We start from the raw sequence: 7,242 nt of genomic DNA, 5'->3' as shown, positions 1-7,242 counted from the left end.
GGCAAGCCCTCAGTACAAATAAATTCAGCTTTCCTCCTACATCCAAAATCAAACCTTTAACTAGCTTTTATCACTTTTTACCTTTTTTGATTTCACTTCATTGTCCCCAAACTTAATCTGAATTATTCAACAAGCAGACAACAAAGAAGCTAGTCTCAAAAACAAAGAGCCCCGTTCTTTCTAGCTCCTGGTCCCTTATGGGTCAACTCCAGCCAAGATTTGAAAGCATTTGTGGAAAAGCTATGACTCGGTGTGTGCTCACTAGATTGTTGTTTTTCTATTTCCTCCCCAAATAAAACTTAAACAAGACCACTGTGTTGAAGAAGGTGAATAAAATGAACACACTGATTTGCAATGGGAGTATGGTACCACTTTCTAAAATTTCTGAAACATTTCTTTCCTTTATTTGTACTACTATTGATTACTTGTATCACATATTTATTGCTTGTAGCACTATGATTTGCAACCCAGGAGGTTCTGAGGGATTCTGGATTCCTATTTCACTTCTGCTGAAACTGGCCTCCTGTCAGTCCACTTCCCCAGTCTGCTCCCTTCTCCCTCCATGAAGCCTGATTCTAGAACGTGGCCCAGCCCTTCTCCCTAAACCCACACTAACGGAGTCTCTTCCCTATACAAGGTTCATCCCTGTCCTTCTTGCAGGCCACAAAGTGGAAGTACAGGGCTTGTGAGCTGAGCTCTTGGATTTCAGCTGCCACAAGTCCCTGTGTAGTCAACAACCAGCACATCCGTTCAGGCCAGACCTGTGCCCTCTACTCCCATCTAACGTGGGGACTTATGTCTTATCTCCTTTGTAGCCCCCTCAGTCTGGCAGTTTCTTCTTCCTCTGAACTCCTATGAGTCAGGTTGCTTACTTATGTGACACTCTAAATAGCATTTTAAACTTTGCTTGTATGATTTTTAAGGCCACTTTTGTCCCTGAGATTCTGATCCTCGAAAATGCTGTCACTTTAAAATAAGAGATTAAGTCCAGCTATCTTAGGTCATTCAGAACTCCTCAGAGGCCTTGCGCCAAGTTGCTAAAGAAGGCAGGCAGGAGACAGTCTGGTCCCTCCAGGAGCCTGTTAACAGTGAGGCTGGGTCTCAACCTCACAATGCAACATCTCCTGGTGGCTCTAGTCCCTTGATCACAGCCATGTCTAACACCTCCTTGGGGGCTCAGAGGCCTAGTTTGGGGTGAGACGGTTGAGCCTGGATAGGACCCTCAGCTGGGTCTGCACAGACCTGGAGACCTTGTGATGTTTGGAGGCCTGGAGCCTAGTTGTGGCAGCGCACAAGGACAGCTAGACACCTTTTTCCAGTCGGGATTCCGGTCCCCCTCCAGCTGCCTACTCTCCCAGGTTCCCCACACCCCCAGGTTACCCACACCTCACGTCCCCGCCACTACACCCGTCGTTCCCATGTACATTCCCCACACGCCTCAAATGCCCGGTGTCCAAGCCCTCCACGCCCCGCATCCGCTTGTCCACGCCCCCCACGCCCTGTGTCCCCACATACACGACCCCACACCCTGTGTCCCCTCGTCCACGCCCCTCACGCCCTGTGTCCCCACATAACACGACCCGACGCCCTGCTTTCCCTCGTCCATGTACCCCACGCCCTGATTCCCCAGGTACACGCCCCAAACGACCTGCGTCCCTTCGTCCACGCCCCCCACGCCCTCCATCCCCCGGGCCACATCCCCACGCCCTTGGTTCCCTCATCTACGCCCCCCACGCCCAATGTCCATGCCCCCCACGCCCTCAGACCCCTCGTCCACGCCCCCAACGCCCAGTGTCCCCACGTTCACGCCCTCCAAGCCCTATGTCCCCCACGTCCAAGCCCCCCACGCCCTTGGTCCCCTCATCCATGCCCCCCACGTCCTCCATCCCCCGGGCCACACCCCCACGCCCTTGGTTCTGTCATGCACGCCCCGCTCGCCCAATGTCCACGCCCCCAACGCCTGGTGTCCGCACGTTCACGCCCCCCACGCCCTGCGTCCCTGGGCCACACCCCCCACGCCCTTGGTCCCCTCGTCCATGCCCCCCACGCACGATGTCCACGCCCCCCACGCCCTCCATCCGCTGGGTCACACCCTCACGCCCTTGGTTCTCTCGTGTACACACACCCCCGCCCTGCGTTCTCACACCCACGCCCCCGTGGCCTGCATTCCCACGTCCACGCAGCGCAAGTCAGCAGTCTGCCTCCTCTTTCCAGCCAGTCTTTGGGCTTCGCTGAGGTGTTTTGGCCCTGGGGAAGGAAATGGCAACCCTCTCCAATATTCTTGCCTGGAAAATCCCAGGGACTGAGGAGCCTGGTGCGCTGCAGTCCATGGGGTTGCAAAGAGTCGGACACAACTGAGAGACTGAGGTGATTTGGAAGCTTGTCGTCCTCTCTCGTCGTTCAGCTGTGAGTAACCCGTTTCCGTGCTTCGCCTGTTTGTTTTGCGCTGAACAGAACTAACTCGGTGATTAATTTGGTGATGGATTTGGAGGCAGGCTGGAAAGGAGGCGGTACAGGGGACTGGGACCGAGAGGCCCAGCCTGAGCCTCGGGTCCATCCGCTCGGGCCGCCGCCCAGGTCCCCACCAGGCACCCTGGCCTCCTGTGCTCCATCTCGTTTTGTGGCAGAAAAGCGGTTTGGGGGTTCGGGTAGGAGGACGTCTCTGGGTGTGTAGCCTCGTTAAAGAGACGCTCCAGTGCCAGGTTGCCGGGTGGTCCTGACCAGGGCCGGGCTGGAGGCAGGCTGGAGGGGTTTGGAGACAACTAGGGAAAGTCCGGCAGCTGCGGGGCTTCCTGGGTGGCTCATTTAAAAAAAGAAAAAAAAGCATCTGCCAATGCAGGAGAGACAAGAGACACAGGTTCCACCCCTGGGTCGTGAAGATCCCCTGGAGAAGAAACCGGGAACCCACCCCAGTATCCTTGCCTGGAGAACCCCCATGGACAGAAGAGCCTGGCGGGCTACAGTCCATGGGGTCGCAAAGAGCTGGACACGACTGAGAGGCCCTGGCACTGGCGTTTGGCCTCCTGTGTTCACGTCTGTGTCTGACTGTGTTAACTGCTGAGAATTGGCTGCTGGGTTATTGGTGATAAAAGAATGGCCCCAGATTTTGGTTCTGTGCAAGAAACAGTTATCCAAAATGGCAATAAACTGAATATGCCACTCCACTCTGAAAGACGTAAAGCTTAGGCAGGCAGTCCAGGGCCCTTTAAGGAGGAGGTGAACATTCTGGCTCCTGCTTTCCTTAAGCTCAACACACAATGCCTCCTGTCCCAGAACTGGCCTCTTTAGGAGCTAGTGATCACACAGCCTAATGTCTTACTCATGGAAATGGTTTTCTTAGGCTCCATATTAATAATTATAATTGTAACAAATCTTGCCTGGGAACCTGTTTCTCAAGACTTGTACCCATGATTACACAACAGTATATCTTGGCAAGATAAAATGCTGTGCCAAAGTTATCTCAGGATGTATGCCTTGGGAAAGGGTCTGGTGAAACTTACAACCTTGAGGTATTCTTCTTATCTATTCTCAGCATCCAGTTGAAAAGTATATAGTGCCCTGCCTAACTAGTGGGGGCAGATACTCTCCTACCCCCTTCTGATGTCTGTGTCAGAAACTTTCTGTCGCTTTCACTTTAAATAAAAATCTGCACAAAGCTCTGAGTGACTGAGACCCGACTTTGGTTCTGGAGTTAAATCATCTCCTTCGGAGATCCAGCGGCACCAAACACTTTAAGCCATCAACTCTAGGAAAATTATACAAATTAAGAAAATACACTTTAGCCTGTGTGAGGTTGTCTAGAGTACAGAAGTGTGTGGATGAAAGGGCTGATGTGGTGAACTTCTTTTGTAAATCTTTGTATTTGTGGATAACTGTTGAAATTGAACAGTTGAAGTAATACAGAGATCCTGTATGCCTTTTACCCAATTTCCCTCGTAATAACACCCATGAAAAACTGCAGTTAAGCATAGTAGCTAGCATATTGACCCTGATATAGTCACACGCTGTCGCTTTAGTTGTGTCTGATTCTTTGTGACCCCATGGACTGCGGCCCACCAGGCTCGTCTGTCTGTGGGGTTCTCCAGACAAGAATACTGGAGTGGGTTGCCACGCCCTTCTCCAGCGGATCTTCCTGACACAGGGATCACACCTGTGTCTCTCATGTCTCCTGCACTGGCAGGCAGGTTCCTTACCACTAGCGCCACCGTACAGTCACATACAGAACATTTCAGTGCCCACAAAGACCTTGTTCCTTGCCTGCCTTTTAATAGTTACACTTGCTTTCCTTCTGTCCCTCATGCTACCTCATTCATCCTTATCTCCATTTCTGTCATTTCCCCATTTCACAGATGCTGTTTAAAGGCAATCATACGGTATGTAACCTTTGGCTTTTTTCACTCAGAATAATTCTTTGAAGATTCATACGGATTGAGGGCTTCAGTAGTCTTTTTGTTTTCATTGCCAAGTACTGTATCATTGTATGGATGTATTACAGTTGATCTGCCTGATGAATGACATCTGTGGTGTTTCCTGTTTTGTGTTATAGTAAGTAAGCTTCTCTAAGAAAAACAAGATTTGGTATTGGGGTCTGAGCTTCTTGGTGACCACAGCAAGGACCCTTCCATTTCATTGCTATGAGCACTGGAAGCAAAGCTTTGCAAGGTTCCCCCTTGTGATTCCCTTACACACACACACACACACACACACACACACACACACACTCCTTTAGACTCCAACACACACACCATCCTTTAGACTCCACACACAGGCACACACTCCTTTAGACTCCAACACACACCATCCTTTAGACTCCAACAGCCTGGAAGTGAATTCTTCAGTTACAATACAACTTTTCAACCAGATGTATGTTGTAAACAGGAAGGTGAAATGCTTTTTTACAGTCTCCTGTGTTATATCAGAATAAGCCTGTGCCAAGAAGATGTAAAGTCCCACAGGGAAGGATAGAAACCAAGCAAAATGCTTGGTCCTAGTGAAAAAGAGAATGACTTGCTGTCAGTTGAACCCACCTGGGCACCCAATTGGGCCAGAAAGTTACCCACACTCAGGTGGAGCATCATCTGTTAAAGCAAGTTCCTCTTGGGGGTGTGAATGTGAGGTGTGAGGGGATGAATCTGAGTCTACTCTTCTGCAACCTTGAATTTATTTGGAAGAACAGTATGCCAACTTACAGAGATGACCCCAAGGGAATAGAAAACATTTTTTTCAATCTTTTTTTTCCTCTTGTAACCTGCAACCTGACCTGGGCGGATGTTCAAAGTGTATGAAACAGCCTTCTCACTTCAGAAGAACGTAGAATAGGGCAGGATAAAGCTCAGCAGGAGGCAGATGGATTTCTTACAGAAACCCCTGGTGACCCAGCTCAAGCGTAGCTGTGTGAACAGCAGATGCCAGTGGTGGGATCTGAATGCTGGGATCTGAATGCTGGGAACAATCTGAACCGTGAATGTTCTTGAGATTGCCTCTTGCAGGGCTGTGAGGAGGGAGCAAAACAAAGACGCCTTAATGAAGTATAGACGGTAAGACAGACTGAATGAGGAGCCTTCAGAATTCTGGGCAGGGTCTGTCAAGCCTACTGGCAGTACAGACCATGAGGACCAGGGAATTGTTAAATGGTCCCTATGATGCACATTGGCCAGAACCACTCTGACAAACTGAAGAAGCTGCGAAAGATGGGAGGGGCTTTAAGGATGCCTGTGTGTCAACTTGTTGGAATGGCCTTAAGTTTGTAATCGCAAGGACCAGTTTCAGAAGAAAAGGAAACCATGGAGAATGAAACAGGCTGTTGGGCTGGTGGCTGCCTGAACCCAGGGAAGAGTGGACTAAATTGAGGCCCCCACAGGGGACTCGGTAAAAGGTAGGAGGCCTCAAACCACCACTCGAATAGGGCACCCGATAGTGGGACCACACTAATGTGCATGCTGCAAGCAGGAGGGACCCTGGAATAGTGTTCTGTGCTGAGACTCTTAAAGAAGGCAAGCAGGCAGCATGTCCGGTACCTGACATGACGTGTCAGTTACCTGACACCCGGTAACTGACAATGATCAGGTGACTGACGATGATCAGGTGACTGACGATGACCAGGTGACTGACGATGATCAGGTGACTGACAATGATCAGGTAACTGACGATGACCAGGTAACTGACAATGACCAGGTTACTGACGATGACCAGGTAACTGACGATGACCAGGTAACTGACGATGACCAGGTTACTGACGATGATCAGGTAACTGACGATGACCAGGTTACTGATGATGACCAGGTAACTGACGATGATCAGGTAACTGACGATGACCAGGTTACTGACGATGATCAGGTAACTGACAATGATCAGGTAACTGACGATGACCAGGTAACTGACGATGACCAGGTTACTGACGATGACCAGGTAACTGACGATGACCAGGTAACTGACGATGACCAGGTTACTGACGATGATCAGGTAACTGACGATGATCAGGTTACTGATGATGACCAGGTAACTGACGATGATCAGGTAACTGACGATGACCAGGTAACTGACGATGATCAGGTAACTGACGATGATCAGGTAACTGACGATGACCAGGTTACTGACGATGATCAGGTGACTGACAATGATCAGGTGACTGACGATGATCAGGTGACTGATGATGATCAGGTAACTGACAATGACCAGGTTACTGACGATGATCAGGTAACTGATGATGATCAGGTAACTGACGATGATCAGGTAACTGACGATGACAGTGACCAAGGGTGATGCTGCTGAGTCATCGCTGCCTCCCACATGGAGCCCTGGGAAAGCACTACTTGGGAGTCAGGGAACTTGATTTTAAGTACCCGGCTTTCTAAACTCTCTTTTCAGGCTGTTAGTAGCAAGGGGTGTCAGAGGACCCTAGAGAAAAGCTTTTCTCCAGTAGGGGAAGAGCCGTTGATGGCTTTCTGCCTGTGCCTGACGGTCTCACTTCCCCTCTGAGATGAGACTGACTGAACTAAGTGCCAGGGTACCCTCCGCACCTGGACACTGGGCAGACCCAGCGTCTGCACCCCCAGAGTAGTCCTGCGAGTTGCAGGCTCTAGCGCAGCGGTTCTGGGAGAGAAACCCCAGAGGGTGAGTCTGTGGGGTGGGTGGATGGGGGTGCTGGGAAGAGGGGAGATGGCCACAGCTATACGGCCATAATCTGCCGGGGGCAGGCATCCAGACTTTATGCAGTATCTGTGAAAAGGAGGAAGCAAGGCT

The 7,242-nt window shown here is 50.5% G+C and overlaps 1 long non-coding RNA gene across 1 annotated transcript in view; it reads left to right on the top strand.

Annotated features, from left to right (window-relative positions):
• Positions 1-2,232: 2,232 nt before the first annotated feature.
• The window catches only part of LOC122705194, a 64,530-nt gene continuing 59,520 nt past the window's right edge, over positions 2,233-7,242 (top strand). The window contains exon 1 of the long non-coding RNA XR_006344055.1: positions 2,233-2,406. This is a non-coding gene — a long non-coding RNA (uncharacterized LOC122705194). The remainder of the gene's footprint in view (positions 2,407-7,242) is intronic.

This window comes from Cervus elaphus, chromosome 12 (genome assembly GCF_910594005.1).
Source record: "Cervus elaphus chromosome 12, mCerEla1.1, whole genome shotgun sequence".
NCBI lineage: Eukaryota > Metazoa > Chordata > Mammalia > Artiodactyla > Cervidae > Cervus > Cervus elaphus.
This window is presented reverse-complemented; position numbering and strand designations above follow the sequence as displayed.